General features: G+C 43.7%; 1 protein-coding gene across 6 annotated transcripts in view; it reads right to left on the bottom strand.

Annotated features, from left to right (window-relative positions):
- Window positions 1–5,825, bottom strand: part of LOC105184630 (protein artichoke) — a 168,529-nt gene extending 162,704 nt beyond the window's left edge. For 2 of the 6 annotated variants that reach the window (XM_025304234.1, XM_025304236.1), the window contains exons 1-2: window positions 5,484–5,825; window positions 1,208–1,642 (exon numbers count right to left, since the gene is read on the bottom strand). The gene's annotated coding sequence lies outside the window, so the exon portion shown is untranslated. The remainder of the gene's footprint in view (window positions 1–1,207; window positions 1,643–5,483) is intronic. The other 4 variants (XM_025304237.1, XM_025304235.1, XM_025304239.1 and 1 more) reach the window with 4 other exon arrangements.
- Window positions 5,826–19,146: the final 13,321 nt, after the last annotated feature.

Below are 19,146 nucleotides of genomic sequence, written 5' to 3'. Positions count from 1 at the left end.
TTTCCGTCAGTGTAATCCCTTTACGTTGCTATCTAGAAACAGATGTGTACGATTGTATAAAATGTCAAGTTTGTAAATGTTTGCGACTCACTTATATATAAAACAATTTAATTATATAGCGTGTTGAGGCTACTGTCTTAAGTAGTAGTGCGTCTTGGATTATGCGCCTTCAAACGCTTCAAGTCGTGTTAACCCTCACCGGTCGTTAGTGTCAATTTGACCCTTTTCTGTTACCGCAACCGGACTTCATGTAATAGAAAATTTCTACCAGTTACTGCAGAATATTTTTCTGTTTATCTAAGGTAAACGTACTGAATTACGCTGAATTACGATAAGCAAAAACTAATTTTTGAGAGTTTATTTTTAAAAAACTAAAGTGATGTTAGAGAGAGAGAGAGAGAGAGAGAGAGAGAGAGGGAGGTAAGACTATTAATCTTATTAAAAGTTATTATTTTGTAAATTAGCGAAAACACGCATACAAATTAGAAATAAACAAGATTATTGATTTATATAGAAGAAGTAAGTGTGAATTGCGAATGTCCCGAATTACGCCCACTGAAATTGTAGGTCTCAATTTACGCCATTGATTATATACCAAATGACGCCACTCTATATTACATTATATTGTATAAAAACCATATAACTTTATAGTATTATACCTTTTTATCATCTTTCATTATATTTCAATCGTACGAAACTAGAACACTTTATATCACTACTCAAAAATATCTCATTTTATCATATTATAAGGTACAATGTCACTTCGTAGGTTAGTAATCATTTAGAAGGAAATTCGGTCGAAAATAGTAAAAAATGACAGATCTTTGATATAGACTTTTGATTGATTTCCACGGGAAATTATATTATATTTTCCTAGTAGTTATTTCAGCGGAGAGATCATTTGACACACTATCACACGACTTCTTTCCGGCAATTTTTAGACACTTTTACTCAGTTATGTTTTATTACACACATAGAACGAGCTAAGGTGGCATAATTCGGGTCAGTGGCGTAACTCGGTACGTTTACCTCATGTGCAGCATTCGGGACGAAAGAATGAAGAAGCGCGCGTTTAACGGCGAAGCAAACGCGCGCGAAGGATATCCCGCCGATCAGTCGAATCGTTTTCGATAGTTGGAGTCTATTGTCTTCCGCTTTCTCCGTTGCACATGTTCTTTCCTACCGCCGCGCTGCCGCCGCTGCTTACCTGCAGTTCGACTAGAGTCACCGACGTCTGCAGCGTGGCTTTGTAGTCGCAGCTAAATTGTTCGACATGTCTCGTCTCTCCCGATTCCGCCCGGTAACTAACAATAAGTTCGCGCTTGTTCCCCGCTTTCTGGAATACCTGCTGGCAGGATATCTCTGTAGAATCTGATTGCACCGAGACGCCGGGCTATTACACAGCCGCGACCGCCCTTTCTCCGAGAGACTTACGCGGAAGACGATGTTTATCGGCACACCCGTCGGGAATTTTCAATCTTCACGAACCGTCGGGAAGACTCGCACGTCCCTCGTCGTCGTTTGTTAACGAATACCCTTGTCGCGTACAAATAACGCGCGCACATCATATTTATTTTCCAATGTTACGCCGTGTTAGTTCGCAGCGTATTGTTAGGCGAAGTATCTTCGATTGTGGAAAAAACTCGTTGAAAAAAGACACCTCACGTGAAAATCAACAGAAGCGCAGGAATATATGCAGGGTGTAATAGCAACATATCGGTCAGTATGACGGGTTGCTTGCCCCTATTTGGATGATAATGCAGAGATTTTCGAAAAAAGTCACTCGTTGATTTTGTTGATAATGATATTTGCTGTATTCCCAGTTATGAGAAATGCAACTAACTTTGCACCGTGTTCGTTATGACAGTTTATCGACCGTTTACCGACAGGAGTCGAGCTTCATTGAATTAGAAAAAGTATTTAAAAAATAAAACTGAGGAACAAATGTTACGGAATAAAGCAAAATAAATAAGAGTAATATTTAAAGAGATAAATAATACAACATATTTCCTGGTTTCGTATAATTTCTTAATTGTTTTCTCACGTTGGAAAGTTCAATAGAAATTGGAGATTAGGAAGGACGATACAGAAATATTTAAAAGTCTTATGTACTGTGTTTCATCCATGTTTCTATAAAAAATCGCTTCTGCAAAAGTATGAATAGACTGCAAACACAATGTACATATTGGTTGCAATTTAATCGACCGCAACTATCAAGCTGTAAGAAATTTCGAAAAACAGGCCCTATTTTCGAAAAAAGATACAAGACTATAATGGCCCTATATATTATAAAAGGCCCTATTTTCGATGCCAAGATACAAGACTATAATGTACCAAAAATATGTCGCTTGATAGTTGCGGTCGATTAAATTGCAACCAATATTTATACTGCGTTTCTAGTCCATTCATATTTTTGAGCGATCTTTCGTAGAAACATGGATGAAATACAGTATGTAAGACCTTTAAATATTTTTGTATCGTTCTTTTTAATCTTCAATTTCTATCGAACTTTCCAACGTGAGAAAACAATTAAGATTATGCAAAACTAATTATGCAAAACTAGGAAATATGTTGTATTATTTATCTCTTTAAATATTACTCCTGTTTAATCTGCTTTATCCCGTAATATTTATTTCTCAGTTTCATTTTTTAAACATCTTTTCTCACTCAATGAGACTTGACTCCTGTCGCTATCGACTCCGGTCGATAAACTGTCACAACGATCATAGTGCAAAGTTAGTTGCATTTGTCATGACTGGGAACACTGCAAATATCAATATCAATAAAGTCAACGAGTGACTTTCTCGGCAACCTCTGTATTATCATCCGAACAGAGACAAGCAACCCGTCATACTGACCTGTATGTTGCTGTTACAATACAACGAAGGAGCGATCCGATTCGCCGTTGCGCGCGCCTTTTTTCCTTCGTATCAAACACGGAGAAGCGGCGCGTGTGCGACCGTTTCTCTCTTCTTTAGATAAAATCCTCCCCCCACCCCCCACCCCCCACCCCCTCGCACGACCGGCCTTCGGTATTATTTACCGCGAGTCACGACGAGTCGCGGGTAAACTAAATCAAGTCCGCGCTAATGAAGCTTGATCAGCTCAATGTGTACCATGGGACTGCCAGCGTTTCCGTTCGACCTCGTCTTCACGACAACAACGGCGCCGCCGCCGCCACCGTCGTCGTCGTCGTCGTCGTCGTCGTCGGGTATTCCGAGCGGAGCTCGCCAGCGGTGGCGTAATTGATAGAATTCAAAGGAATTTGACTTCCGTTCGGCGGACGCGCGTGTCCCTTCATCGGCAAAATCGCGATTCCGACGGCGCGGCACGGCGCGGCGGAGCGCCGGAGCCCCGCTTTGTTACGCAATTTCCTCTCGCCCGAGAAACCGCCACCGGCTGCTGCGAAAATGAAGACGAATCGGCCGTTGGATCGTTCTCTCGGCGACGATTTCCCGGACGCTCTCGTTTGACGAGTAACTGACTAAACGGTAGCGCTCGCAGATATTCCTCGATAATATCGCTTCGGCGGCCGCGCTCGTCGGCGACAAATACCGCCATTAATAGTACAGGCGGTGCATTGTGTGCCGAGCGGTGCTCCACGCATACAGAATGTCCGAATCGAAAGTCGTATAATGCGCGGTGTATTTGAATACCGCGGCCGGAATTGCCTCGACCGGTGTTAGCAGAAACGACAAAAGTAGCCTCGCGGGAATTCCAACTAATTTGAATCTTGTGCAATGCTCGTCGCGTATCACGCACGAAAGATTTGTCGGAAAAATGCGTCCCAGACGCGGCGAATCTAGCCTCTCATTCAAAGAGGGGGGGGGGACATCGAGAGGGTTTGATGCATTCTAATTCGAGCTGATACAAACTGATTTGCTTCCAATGTCGCGCGCCGGAGGTACTCGCCGTGCGAGAAATCGCTTTCCTAAAATTTCTCTAAATGTTTTCAGCGGGGCTTCTCAGCCCTTGGGGAGAGGGAGGGGACTCGTTTGAATGAATTACGGTAATATAATATGCGATGCAATTTCCGTAAATGGAACGCGCCGTCGCGAGCAGGTACAACCGATATCTGTGGCGTGAAGTTATCGCGGCCGGTTATAATGATCCCCGGCATTCTAAATTCACCCGGCTTTCCCTCTCCGCTTGTATTGTAAACGCGCGAGACCTCGCTGCTTTTCATCAACAAAGTCCTGCTTGTGCGAAGAACAGTGTTCATGCAAGAGCTCCTGCTGCCGATGCGAAAGCATCGACACATCGCGCGTTTTGGATTTGGAATTTCCACCGTGGCTGCGTTTCGATAGAATAATTCCGCGCGAGTCTTTCGTCACTTTCGTCGTCCGTTCATTACTTAACGTCGCGTAGCTTTCGTCTTCTCCGTCGGTCTTCTCGCTCAACCCGACGCGATGCTATTCGCCGCAACCGCGGAATTACGCGACATATTCTTGCCTGCATTTTTAATTTAATTCAATCACGGGCTAATCCTCTCGCGAGTGTCAGATTTAATCTCGAGAACCGGACGAGACCGCGTCTTTGAAGATTCTCTTCATCTTCACCACGGATGGAAACGTCGACCCACCTTGGACGTAGGCAGAAATGGAATTATGTATTTTTTATTGCTCTCCCCCCCCCTCCCCTGCGCAACCGCTTCCGCGAGCGTGTCAATTTTCGCCGGCGCTAAGAGCAATTTGTTTAGCCGAGGGATATTATATTTCTCGCTTTCGTACACACGCGCAGAAAAGAGCGCGACGATCCGCTTAAGAGGACGACGCGGGGACGCTTTCGCATTTTCTCCCCGGCGCGTCATAACTCGGCATGGCGATCCATGGCGACGCGACGACGTGACGGGTGACGCACGATAAAGCGCAGCTACGCCTTGTTGCAGCGAGCTCGAGCTCGAGCTGCGGCTTTGGTTCGTGCCAAAGAGGCTCTACGGCTTTCGAGAGTTCGCGACACCCCGGGAGATACGATCGACGAGCGGCCATCATAACGCCATCATCGCGGGATATCGAGTTTAACCTTGCCAACTCGCGCTCGCGCGACGATACTCGCGTTGTCTAATGACTCTCTCCATTTTTCATGCGCCGATCGGTCGGTCGGCCGGCCAGACAGGCGGCTGGGTACACAGGTAGAAAAAAAACTGGCGCAACTTATCCGCGCGCGGAATCGTGAAAAATAATATCTGCCGCACGCGACACGCTCGGCTCTCGCGCCTAGTCCGGTCGCGCGCTGCAGCCTGGTAACGTGAAACATCGATCACCACGGGGCTTCGTCGGCTAACGTAACACAGCGCGCGCGCTCCGGCGCGGCGGAGCGAGACGCGGAATTCGCGAAAACTGTGCCGCGCGCGCCGTCTTCGGAAGCGCCGCGCCGTGCGAGTCGAGTCGGGCGGGGATGGAGATCGATCGAAATCACCGGACCGTCATCCTCGTCGCCATCGCCGTCGATCGCCCCCGGGATGGCCGACGGGTGGTACCTACGTTAGGTCGCTGATCATCCATAGATCCCTTAGATCCCTCGTAGCACCATGTTCACCGCATCACGCACACTACGGTTACCGTAAACCGTTACCGTCGAGAAAGGCAGAGTCGAGTCGTCCGTTTATCACCGCGCTTCTCCGATCACACCGCTGAGTAATCACTGAACGACGGACAGAGAGGCTGGTGGGAGAGGAAGGTGGCAAAAAACACGAAACCGCTGGCGCGATCGAAAATCCCAGTGAAAAGCGTCGGGCCGACGATGTATCGCGCGACGATTGTATTGTGCGCGTTCGCCGACGACGAGGAGATCGAATCCGGAGCACACGTGGTGCCGCGACGTGCGCCCACGGTAGACTGGCGCCTGCTCGTTCGTCTGGCTCGTTCCTGACTCTCCCTACTGCCTGGTTGGCTGAATGGGGTTGCCCGGCGGGGTGGCTGACTGGGATGGTAGCGAAGCAAGCTGGCTGCTTGAGTGTCAAGTAACCTTTCTTGGCGACGCTCACCGGCGAGTGTTTATGAGCCCGATGCAATTTGCTCTTATTATATGCGCCGGCTGTCTCGCGAGATTTACATGAAACTTCAAGAACGCGCTCCCCGATGAGCCCGCGAGTGTACATAGCCTTTGAAGGGGCTCGTCGACCGCGCGTCGTCTCTGTTGGATCATCGAGGCGCTCGGACGACGACTTGGGCCGTGGAGCTCTTCCGGATCTTCTTCATTCATCGCGCGACCGCGGTATCGATGTATCGACGGAGAAACGGGAAACGGTTTGCTCGCGCGTGCGCGTGCGCGAATATTAACGGACGAGTGTAATGAGAGCGACGACACGAGCGGAGGGGGGCGGGACGACGGAGTTGCGATATCAAATTTATTAAGTTCGCAGGAGATGCGAGATACACGCGGCTTACGGAAATTACGCTGAGGCAGCGAATTCCGGCTTCTCACCGGCGCGGCATACACATTCGCATATTGCTCAGTTTATGGGGCCGCGCTAATTTTTCAACTTGAGCGAAGGTATTTAGCTGTCCATCTCGCGTCAGTCAAACTCCTCGTTACAGCGGCGTGCCTTGATAGCCGTGCCTTCATTACCGCGATAAGCTTCGTTGGGAGAGAACTCCGTCCGCACGATCGTCTCGGAATTCCTCGCTCCCCGAATGTTCAACTCGCGGGGGTATTTTTTCTCGAACGGAAATCGTGAGTCGTCGCTCGAGCGTATAACGCGACACGGTGTATCGATTACGAGGGATTACTGCCTGTCCGCCGCGCCGTGTCATTTTACGCGCTCGCTCTTTTACCTCTTACGTCCGCCAATCGAGTGTGCTATTTATCAAATGATGATTGCAGGGTGTGTCCTGCGATCATACGTCCACGTCGCGAAATACACATTCGTTATCCGGTAAATTGTACAGGGTGTAACATCAACATACAAATTAGTATGACGGGTTGCCTGCCTATATATATTTAGACGACAATGTAGAGGTTGCCGAAAAAGTCGAGCCTTATTGAATTAAAAAGGATGTTTGAGAAAGTGAAACTGAGAAATAAACATTACAGATTTAAGCAGAGTAAATAAGAGTAATCGTTAAAAGAGATAAATAATACAATATATTTTCTTGTTCCACGTAATTTTTTAATTTCTTTCTCGCGTTCGATAGGAATTGGAGATTAGAAAGAACGGTGTAGAAATATTTAGAAGTCTCATGCACTATATTTTATTAATTACACTCGTCATAACTGGGAGTATTGCAAATATCATTATCAATAAAGTCGACGAGCGATTTTTTCGGCAACCTCTGCATGATCGTCTGAATAGAGGCAGGCAACCCGTCATACTGACCTATATGTTGATGTTACACCCTGTATATTTGGTCAAACGACGCGAGAGAACTGTAATTCGCGTGTATCGATAGAACGGGAGAACGGCGCGTCTCGTCTCAACGATATGAGTATTAATATTTGAGTTCGATAACGATCTTATCTGCGTATCGTATCAAATTTTCGCACATTTAAAAGACAAAGCATGTTACAAGGCATGTATAGGGAGTATACCTTCTTTTAACACAACCGTCCTTCCATCGCTTATTATTGCGTATTTCGACATATCGCATGATTATGAAAGTATGTGTGTAAAAATGTTTTCCTTTTATCATGTGATTTTATAACGATTTTGTGATTATATATGAGAGATTTTTCATTGTAGAAGATATGCAAAATATATAAATTTTAGGGGGATGTATATAAAAATTTACTTATAGAAAATTTGTCTTTCAGAATTTTCAGAGAAGCGAGACGCTCCTGAGATTTTATTTTTTTCAATTTAATGGATTTGATATTTGATCGGCTTGATGATGATGAAAGTCAGTTGAGATATACGACGATTATACAATTGAATTTGGGGGCAAACATTGAAACTCGAATGTAATTTTTGTTCTTGTATAATTTTTTCGTCAGTTACGCATGCGCGCAAACATCCGCTGAAACATACTCAATCGCAGCAATTCAATTTCTCCATGCTGTGAGTCTTTCCAACACATCTCTCCTTTGTTTTTCTCTGCAACCGGATCAAATCTACGCTAATCTCAATCCTCGAGCGATAAAACGCAAACGGTCCCGTGTTAGTTCCCGAACTCAGAAATTACTTTCCACAGTTTCGAAGCGAATAAATTAAAATCTTACGTGCCAGCCTTAAAGAGAGCGCGCGCTCCTCTCGAGAATTTAATAGCATATTAATAAATCATTCGGGGATTGAACTGCTGTGCGCGCGACTTAAGGCTTTTATTACTTTCAGAGTAATCAATATGAAAAGTACGACTGTGTTATTCAAGGAGTTTGCCTTTGGCGAGAGTCAAAGCCTTCCGCCGTTGGCGCGAAATTTTGTACAGCGAATAAACGTCGAGTGCGTCTCTTTCGTGACACGTGTCTTTCATATTTATCTCGCCCGACTGAAATCCTCGAGCGCGGTGAGAGCGCGAATCGCGACGAATATCCCCGTCTCGCATTAACTACCTGCGGATGTGTTCGCGGCTCGTCCGCGGCGTGAATATTTCGTTAACGCCGGGATTACGCCGGCGCTCGAGCCGCTCGATCGATATTTTTACACGGCTCACGTCTCAATTGTGACTAACCGCGTTTTTGTTGTCGATCGAATCGAGTTTCAAACTCAATCGTAGCCGGCTACGACTAGCCCCACCCTCCCTCCCCCCCCCTCCACCGACAGTCTTTTGGTAGTTGATTGAGCTTGTAAATCGCATCCCTCACTACATCGTCGAATCATTGCCAAGTGCTCAAGTTCTGTTCATTCCGGAACGTTCCGCCTTTCACTAACCGAGCTGCCACGGAACGCTTTGGAACGTTACGGCTGTTCGTGTTCTGCCCCAGTTCGATTTCGCGCGATACATTACTTCACCCTAAGACACGCTTTAGCAAGACGCAGATCCTATCGGCCATTTCCATGATACCGTTTCCATATCCTTTCGCGCTCGCGAATCTTAATTATACCGCGCGATGCGAAGAACTGCATTTTGAGTATCGTCCTTCCCGTCGGTTTCAACGTTCTTTACGAGGGCCATTCAAATATAAACCGGATTTTTTTTTACAGATTTATTGGCAACAAATAAAATCACAAAAGCGATATATTATTTTTCTACATAGTTCCCTTCAATGGAAATGTATTTTCTCTACCGGATAGGTAGCTTCTTAATTCCTTCATCAAAAAGAGAAGAAGGGCGCTCCAACAGCCAATCGCGCACGTACTGCTCAACCTCTTGTTCTCTGGAGTATAGTGATGAACCCATGTTTCGTCATAGGTGACAATTCGTTTTAAAAATGCTTCTCTTTTTTGCTCGAAACGATTCAAAAGACGCTGACAAATGTCTTTCCGGATATTTCTCTGTGTCGCAGTGAGGAGACGTGGGACCCACCTCGCTGACACCTTATGGTATCCAAAAGTATTCTGAGAGAATTGTGTGAGCACTCCTAATACTTATGCCCACCTCCGATGAGATTTCGACAACAGTTAAGCGTCGGTTATCTTCCACAAGTTCGCGAACGGCCCGAATGTTCTCATCAGTGACACTCGATCGCGGACGACTTTCGTTTGCCACAGCATTACGACCACTGCGAAATTTTTTGGCCCAATCAAACAATTGGGTTCTTGACAGGGTACCATCTCCAAACTGTGCTTGGAGTCTAGTTAAAATAAAATTTCAGTTGGTTTGACGCCTTCATTAGCGAGAAATCGGATGATAATGCGTTGCGCAACAGTCGTAGGTACCTCTTGTTCAGTCATGGTGCTATTGTCGAGGGAACAGTAACTGAGAAATGTTGCGGAGGGTCGCTCCCCTCCACCCATCTCTACCTAACTGCCTGGAGCGCCTTGGCTCGCTTGCGGTTCTTTCTGAGACCGCAAGTAAAAAATCCGGATTATATTTGAATGACTCTCATATCAGGGATATGCAAAAGTTTCCATCGTTTTTAAGGCAATGTTCTTTATTAATATTATTATAAATGCCATAGTGTCTTTAATCAAAATATTCTCCGGCATTATCTACTACTTTCTGCCATCTCTCAGGCGAAAGATGGACACCACGGTAAAAGAGGTCTTTGCCCTTAGAATGAATGAAGTTATCGATGAATTGTTGCACTTCTTCAATATTGCGAAATCGTGTATCAGAAAGACTGTGCTGCATAGAACGAAATAAGTGACAATCCGATGAGGCAATATCTGGAGAATATGCCGGGTGCGGTAGGACTTTCCATTGCAATTCCATTAAAGTTTCCCGGCTCGTCAATGCGACATGGAGCCTGGCATTGTCGTGTGGAAGAATCACTTTGTTTTGCTTTGTCGCAAAATATGGACGTTTCTCGATCAATTGCTCATTCAATTGCCAACTCAATTGTCAACTGTATACTTCCGCGGTGATACTCTGAGATGGTTTTAACAGTTCATAATACAGCACTCCTTGCATGTCTCACCAGATACACAGGAGCGTCTCATGATCATGGATATTTTGTTTCAGCTGTGACGTAGAGGGTTCTTCGGGATTTACCAGCAATCTTTTGCAGTTGGAATTGTCATAACAAATGCATTCAAATGCGTTTCCGCTCATAATTCGATACAAAACAGTCTTGTGTTTGTGTCTATTGAGCAGCGAAAGGCAAATGGTGACGCGGCTGGCAATAACGTTCTCGAATAATTCATGGAGAACCCATTTTCTTCCCTTCAGAATTTTCACTATCTCATGCAAGCGACGAATTACAGTGCTCTGATTAACATGTGACCTTTTCGCAAATTCTATACTCGATTGAGTCGAATCTTCTTGCAATAATACTTCGAAGTCACCTCTTGCGGCCGTTTTTGCCTTTCAAGTGAAAATTGTCACTTTTAAAGCCGAAACCATTCACGACATGAACTTTCAGTTATCGTTCCCTCGCCATAAATTTCGCAAATGATTCTGATTGCTTCGACAGCTGTTTTGCGCTGAAGAAATAAAAAAGTACACAATGACGAATATGTGTCCTATCAATTTTCATCTTCATGCGAATTAAAAATAATAATGATTTATTGTGCATCAGTTTCTATGCAGGGTGACCAATACTGACGTAATCCAACAGAAATGAGTCACAACTTTCATGTAAATAATTCACAATGCCATCTACACGTGAACGATGAAAACTTTTGCATACCTCTAATATAGTATATTTATATTAGAAGAAAATAAATCAAAAGTCATATATATCAGGGACATTAATAAACTCCTCGAATGATACGTATGACCTGAGCAAAGCCGAAATTTATGAAATTTCATATGTGCGCCTGTTGATATATGCAAACGTTTAAACAAACACAGGACGGAGAGTGGCTTTAAATACGCAAATGAAGTCTGTTTCCAAAGTACTCGGCGAGCAGTTTTAAAAGGTTATGAATACAGCACGCTTATAAATATACAGCATTACAAGTCGCATTGTACTTAAAATCGTCCTTGTTACGCGAGAAACTCCCTGCGGGGCGCGTCGCCGCGCTCTGCAATATCGAAGCGATCAAGCAGGCCACGCGATTACGCAGAGACACAACGCTTTTCGAACTCCGCGCAGCGCACGCGCTGCATATTTGATAAGAGCATATATTTTGCATATTCCGCATACATCTCGTCTTGCGCGGGAGGACGGAGGACGGAGGACGGATCGCAACACAGTGAATCACGTAATTCTCTGTCGGACACGCCGCCATTTGCCCGAAGTACGGCGTTATGGTAATTCCAGCGATGTGCAGATCGGTGCTTGCTGAGACATTGAATGAGGTTTCAACAGGAATCAAGCAGTTCCGTACAAATGTTCCGCCTTTTGATAATTTAATCCAGTTATTGAGAGCTCCGGGACTTGAGCCGGACGGAATTATTCCGTCTCCCGCGCGCGGCTACAAGCGCTTACGCGAGGCCAAATTTGCGTTACAATTATAACGAGAGAAATATTTAGACACTTCCCACGACAAACGTGTATGAAATTGCTATCCGATACGATCGGTGATTGTCTCCGCTTCGCACATCATTTAATTATGTCTTAATTTAAACCTCATCAGATATTCATTTCAAAATTCAAATCCGATGTTAGAGCCGATTTGATTATTGCAAGCAAATCGATATGCTAATTGAAGTGCAAAATTTACCTGCAAAAATTTAAACAAATGATGATAGTTTTACAGCTTGATAGAGCTAGGAGCCAAAAGACGAGATTAATTGGATTGCAGGAAACAAAAGTTCCATTCAAATAAATTTCAAATTGATACTAACGATGAGGGTTAATGTGACTTGAAACGCCTGAGGGCGCATAATCGAGGCAATACTATTTAAGATAACCTCGATACGCTATGTAATTAGCTTGCTTTATATACAAGTGACTTACAAACATTTACAAACCTGACATTTTATACATTCGTATATGTTTATTTCTGGATACCAACGTAAAGCGATTATACTCATAGAAAAGAGATAATTCATGTCATTAAAATTATAGTCATTTTCGACATCAATTACAACTCCCTGTTGCTCTAGTAAAAAAAAATAATAGCAACAATATGTATAAAGTTATCAGCACAATATTGCTGTGGTATTTATTACACGCACAAAAATATTCTGCAGTAACAAGTAAATATTTTCTGTTACATAAGATTCGGTAGCGGTGACAGAAAATTCTCTTTCGCAAATGGAAGAACCGTCCGCATCAGCGATTGCCTTCGATTGAAGGAACTCAAATTTTCCGTCTCGAAAATATAGTTACCGCGGCAGAGTACTCGGCTACTCTCGCAGAAAGCGTGAAATTGTATCGTATGTGTAAAGAGAAACGAAGTCTCAGCTATCGTGAGCGAGAAGATTCGTTTGAACAAGTTGAATGACGCTGTCAATGATGTGGTTATTTAAATATATACATTTAACAAAGTTGTTGGTTTTCGATATTTGATAACAGACGAAACACCATAGTTTCGGAAAAATAACTCAAGCGAAGGCGCACATACGCGGCAGAGAGACACTCGCAAAAGTATAATATACATAAATAAAACACTGCGTTAGCAGTGTTAAATCGTCCATCACCGTAAGTCGCGCTTTAACAATTGGCACGTAGGAAAATATTTTGTAAAGACAACTAAAAATTTTCTGATACATGAGATTTGGTTGCGGTAACGGAAAATTCTTTTTCACAAACCGTAAAACCGTCCATATCAACAACTGCTTTCGATTGAAGGAATTTAAATTTACGGTCTCGAAAATATACACTGCTTAAAAGAATTATGGCATAGATAATTTATTATCGAAAATTGGCCAAATTTGACTGGCGATTACTTCGCGAAAAATTATTGTAGACTAATGACTTTTCTTCCAAAATGAAGCTTGAAGTCTCTACTTTAAGAATGTATTCCATTTTTTACATGCGATGCATCCCTACCCCTGTAACCCGTGACGTCTGAGGGCATGTTTGGTATATTGAAAATTGCACAGTTTGACGGAATGCACGGACGTGGACAGTTTTTTTCGGGGACCCCGTTTGCATCGTCATAAAGTTCAAATCTTCCCCTTCAATTTGAAAAAAAAAAATGGAGTCGCTACAATTTTTTCTCGCAAAGTTACAGCCCTTCAAAAATATCGTTGTTTTTGGCCTTCGAGCCAAGTGTGCACGCATGTGTATGTGTGTGTCCGTGACAGAAGAGATAAGGACCCCGTGGTTCGTCACTTCCACAGTAATTATTGACTCCAAACTCTCCCTTCTGTGCACGTGGGTGCGCGCGCGCGCGCGTGTGTGTGTGTGTGTGTATGTGTATGCGTGTAGGTGCGTCTTCAATATCTCGTGTTTCCTCCACGCTGTCGGATCACTTCTTGCAGCCGGTCCTTCATGTTAATGCAGGCTCTAATTTCTTCCTGCGAAATGTCACTCCAGATTTGAACCAGCGTCTGCGACAGGTCATTCAGATTGACAGGTTGTCTTGCCAAATTCCTTAACCTATATTTTTGAAGGGCTGTAACTTTGTGAAAAAAAATTGTAGCGACTTCATTTTTATTTTAAATTGAAGGGGAAGATTTGAACTTTATGACGATGCAAACGACGTGCCCGAAAAAAAATTGTTCACGTCCGTGCATTCCGTCAAACTTTGCAATTTTCAGTATACCAAACATGCCCTCAGGGGTTACAGGGGTAGGGGTGCATCGTATGCAAAAAATGGAGATAGATTCCTAAAGTAGAGACTTCAAGCTTCATTTTGAAAAAAAAAAGTCATTAGTCTACAGTAATTTTTCGCGAAGTAATCGCCAGTCAAAGTTGGCCAATTCTCGGCAATAAATTATCTATGTCATAATTCTTTTGAGCAGTGTAATTACCGCGGCAGAATATTCGGTTGTTTACGCAAAAGGCGTGAAAATGTATCGTGTAAAGGGAAGCGAAATCTCAGTTATCGCGAGCAAAAAAATTCGTTTGAAGAAGCTGAATGACGCTACCAATGGTGCGATTTTTAAACCCAGCCGCGCAAGTGTTTTCCCTCTCCATTTACGTACACGGAGATGCTTTGTTTATTCGTGTGAAAAACGAAACTTTTACCCTTGACAATATCAACGTTCAGGTGAGCGAATATATTTCTAGGGCAACAGAAACCTCCTAGCGGAATTTCTCTTGTGTTGCAGCCGAATTTTCAGTCGATTCCTGGGGGACGAAAAGTTTCGGTTGTTGCAACTAAAATTCGGCCGAATAATTTTCTGCGCGTACCAAAATGGCTTCCTTCTCTGGCTACGATTCTTCCATCTTGTAATTATAATTACATATACCGAAACAATACCGAAACTGTGTGAGATCGGCGTGACGACACATCGTTTCCGCAATCTTCGATTAAACACCAAAATAACAAAGCAGCAACGCGCACACAATTAGAATTAGAACGTAATAATCCGGTGACGTGGGCGCTTGTTGAGATAACTCCGCCGCTTGGTATACAAAGCGTCATTTTCTTTCGCCATCCGCGCGATGCTCACGCGATCGAACTATGTAATTTCCACTCTTTAACCCGCGATTCCTGAGGGCTTACCGGCGAAGCTGTTAGCTGAATTGCATCCCGAAACGAGACGACGTCGTCGTACGACACCGTCGAACCTCGAAACGAAGTTCTCCGCCGCGGCACGTAAAACTTTTTCTCGACCGTTTCCTCGTCCTCCTATTTGACGTACGTGCCACGTACGTGGTAGTACGTTGACGCGCTGCGCGCTGCTATCGTTAGCATTCTTTGCTACGTCTATCTATATACGTGGATCTGTACAGCTTCAGCCAGACCCAGGCGCCTCTTAAACGTGTGTCGAGCATCTACTTCGCGTCAGGTGCTCTCGTCTAGTCGTCACATGTACCTGAGCGCGAGTGCACGACACACACCTGCCCGTTCCCTCCATAATAATGTAGACTGCTCCCCGGCAGCAGTGTCCTCGTGCGACACGAGTAGTCCTTGTAGTCGGTTTCTATTTCATATCCGGCAATAATGTGTAGCGGTAGGCAGCGACGAGACGCAGGCAGCAGCGGTCGCATAAAGCGACATTTTCGTCGTCTCGCATACATCGACGAGTAACCAGCGCGTTAGAGTGAATAATAAGATACGCGCGGGCGAAAGAGAGAGAGAGAGAGAGAGAGAGGGAGGTAGAGGAGCGAGAGGGCAGAAGTGATTGGGGCGAAGCGCGCGACAAGTCGAGTGATTTTTAACGATGTTTATACAGCCGCCGCTGGCGCTGTCCTCTTCGATTTCGCGCAAATAATCCGGCGGAGGATCTGGCGATACGCCATCCGGACGTGGCGCAATTAAACGCCACGTTGCGCGCGATTCGCGTCATTAATAAAGCGAGAAACGAAGTTGAGTATATACGGAAATGCGATTTACGACGCGGCCGGCGGAGCTGGCGGCGAGCCGCTTGAGTGAAACGATAAACGAAATAAAATCATATTCGTTTCGAATTTGACAGATGAGCGTTAATATACAGAGGTGGGATTGTGAAAGTGGCGCGTCAACGTTGTTGGAAATTAAGCGTCGGAAAGATCCGCGAGCTAAACGCGGTGGCAATATTTTTCTGCTCGGCGATACGAAGCGCGCACGCGTACTCGCACCTACCTACATACACATACACACACACACACATGTCCACATACGTCACGATTCCGAGGCTGCTGCACCGTACGTTTCGTGTTCCGCTATCATATATTTTCGATGCGCAACGTTCGCGCGCGAGCGTGACCGCGCGTATACGCGCGCAAATATCATCCGCAAGGACTACCATTAATTGTGCTTCGACTATCATCGTCATTCGAACGTGCTCGCGCCACTCGACTGCCTATTTGTCACCTGTCCCGCGATCGCGGGAATGATCGAAATCCGCCGTATAAAGTTGTCAATCGCGATTTTCGTTTTGCGCCGTGCGCGATTGTAAAAAGCAACAAACAACATATCCCTCTCGGCGCGCCGAAAAATGTAATCCCTGCATTTAAATTTGTCTCTCCGCCCCGCCCCTCCATCCCTCTCTCTTCTCCTTTCGCTCTCACATTGTATTTTCTCTTTCTCTCTCTCTCTCTCTCTCTCTCGTCCTTCTTTTTTATTCTTTTTTTACGTCAGATCACCCTAGAGATTGTGGGCGGAAATTTCGCTGATGTTATTGTTTGAAATGGTGGTTAAAGTCAACGAGCCCTCTTCCCCGAAACGAAATGTAATATGCATGCTAATCGCGAGCACGATATGCCGTGTAAACCATCAAGCCGAAACGTACGCGAATATGTCGCGATAATTAGGCGACGCGATCCGACTATATTACGTACGTAATACTCCCTTATTAGTTTCTCAAAGGCGTTTCTTTCTAATTAACGAGCAGGTTGACTGTCGGCCGAGTACTCGTGTTTTCCACCAAATGCGCGATAAATTTCCAATTAACGTGTCCACTTACGTATCCAAGTCTCATATTTTAGCATCCATTAAAAAAAAAAAAAAGAAAATTGCTTCTTGATCTTTTATGTTTGCCGTCGAAGGCATTATTCGCACACTCGCCCCGTGTTAATATTTAAACACTACGCTATACCTTCCTCAATTAAACGTTATTGTAAATCGCGAGCTGTATATAACGCTCTATACACATTAATGAGTATCCTATTAATATTAACTGCTATTGTATGATTAATATATTTCTTTCGAAACAAGTATCGATATTCGATATTTTGGTTTAAGCTTGCTAACGGAATTTCTGTCTCGTTCGTTAGCTCACATTAATACTCAACGCCATTAGCAATCGATATCATTGATTAGTGGGCCCCTTTACACGTAAATTTGCAGCCTATTAATAATCACGATTGTCAATCTATTAGCAATTACGCCTCAAAGTCTTTAATAATTTTACGTATCCTCGATTGGAAGGCAAAATAATTCTTTTTCTTAGTATCACTTTTTACGGACTTATGAGTAAGTAGAATTTCCTTTCAAAGTGAAGTACAGAGAATTATAAAATTATTTTAACCCTCAAGTATCATCCAAAGTTAACTTTTCTTGTTATTGTTCATAACAAAGTATATGCGAGATCGATCTGTTTTATCACAATGTTGTCGCTACTGATAGTGTGAATAAAGATTTATAAAATTAGTATTGTCAATGTGGTTAGATTTTTTAATAAGATCAGAAATTCACATGGGGTGAAATTTCACTCATGGCAGCTTCTAAGGGTTAACAAACACTCGCCCGCAAACTAAACGCTTGCATTCAATGTTTTATTTCGCAAGCCACGTTCTTTGTATAATTGCACGTAAGCGATAAGAAAGGACGAATTTGCGATTGTTCGGCAATAAACTTGGAACGAACAGTTAATGAGCTCGAGAGTTGTGCGGTTGCACAAAGGACGTAGAAAAGAAATAAATGCTTGCAAGATCAATAGACGAATATCTCGAAAACAATTGGTCCGAGGATTCAAGTTTATTAAGTTAAGATTTTTTTATTGCTTGCCATAAGTTTTATTGGCCACCCGAAGTTTACGCTCATAATTCGGAGATATCCTGCGTGCGTGTGTGTGTACATATATTCGTGAGTTTTGAAATGGCTCTTTACATATGTGGTATATGTAGTGGCTTACATATACAGAATATAAAAAAAGAGGCGGATAATAAGACTATGGCTTGCTATACGGGCAATAAGAAAGGGACGCGGTAAACAAGAGAACTTGTACCTAAGCGCTGCACTGTCTGCTCTTTCGGCTCGCTTGTCGCCCCCCCCCCCTCTCTCTCTTTCTCTTTCTCTCTTTCTCTCTCTCTTTCTTTTTCTTTCTCTCTCTCTCTCTCTCTCTCTCTCTCTCTCTCTCTCTCTAACTCTCTCTCTCTCTCTCTCTCTCTCTCTCTCTCTCTCTCTCTCTATTTATCGCACGCAGCCGACTGTGTAATTTTGCGGTACACATTGCTTTACTGAGAATTGCAGGATATTTAGGAAAATAGTCTCGAACGAAACGCACGACGATAAATTTTACACGGCATGGCTGTATAGCAGCGGAATGAAAAGATATGGCAACGCACATTTCCGCAAGCAAAACTTATCCCGGTGATATTCACGTAACATGAAATTCAGAAATGACAAATTGAAAGATTAGATGGGAACGATTCGACTTTTAGTCCGATGCTTTATTCAGGATTTCTTCAAGCTGATTTAATGGTTAAAACAGATGGCACACGTACTTTATGCGGGCGACGAAATATTTTGAGTAGAAAAATTAATAGAGCTCTGATAAGAACCGGATTATTTTTCTCTAACATTAATCGGGTTATAATCGGGTTTTACGTTAACGTAATATTAATTTTCTATAACAAAACTTGATTTTGTATATCTAAAGCATCCTTAAAAGATCCTTTTAAGGCCCACATTAATTTTCCATGTTAAAACGTTTATTCCGTAAAATCTGAGGCATCCCTAAAAAATTCTTCTAAGTCTCTCATCAATTTTTCCTCTATCAAATAGCTCGAGCTTTTATTTATTAGATTTAAGGCATCCCTAAAAAATCTTTTTAAGGCCCTTTTTAGCTTTCCCTGTCAAAGCCTTATTATTTATTAAATATAAGGCAGCCCTAATAAATCTTTCTAAGGCCCTCATCAGTTTTACTTATCAAAGCCTCTAAAGTATATTTCTAAAAGATC

This window comes from Harpegnathos saltator, unplaced genomic scaffold (assembly GCF_003227715.2).
Source record: "Harpegnathos saltator strain DR-91 unplaced genomic scaffold, Hsal_v8.6 scaffold599, whole genome shotgun sequence".
Taxonomy (NCBI): Eukaryota; Metazoa; Arthropoda; class Insecta; order Hymenoptera; family Formicidae; genus Harpegnathos; species Harpegnathos saltator.
Note: the sequence above shows the minus strand (reverse complement) of the source record. Positions and strands in the feature narration are given on the sequence as shown.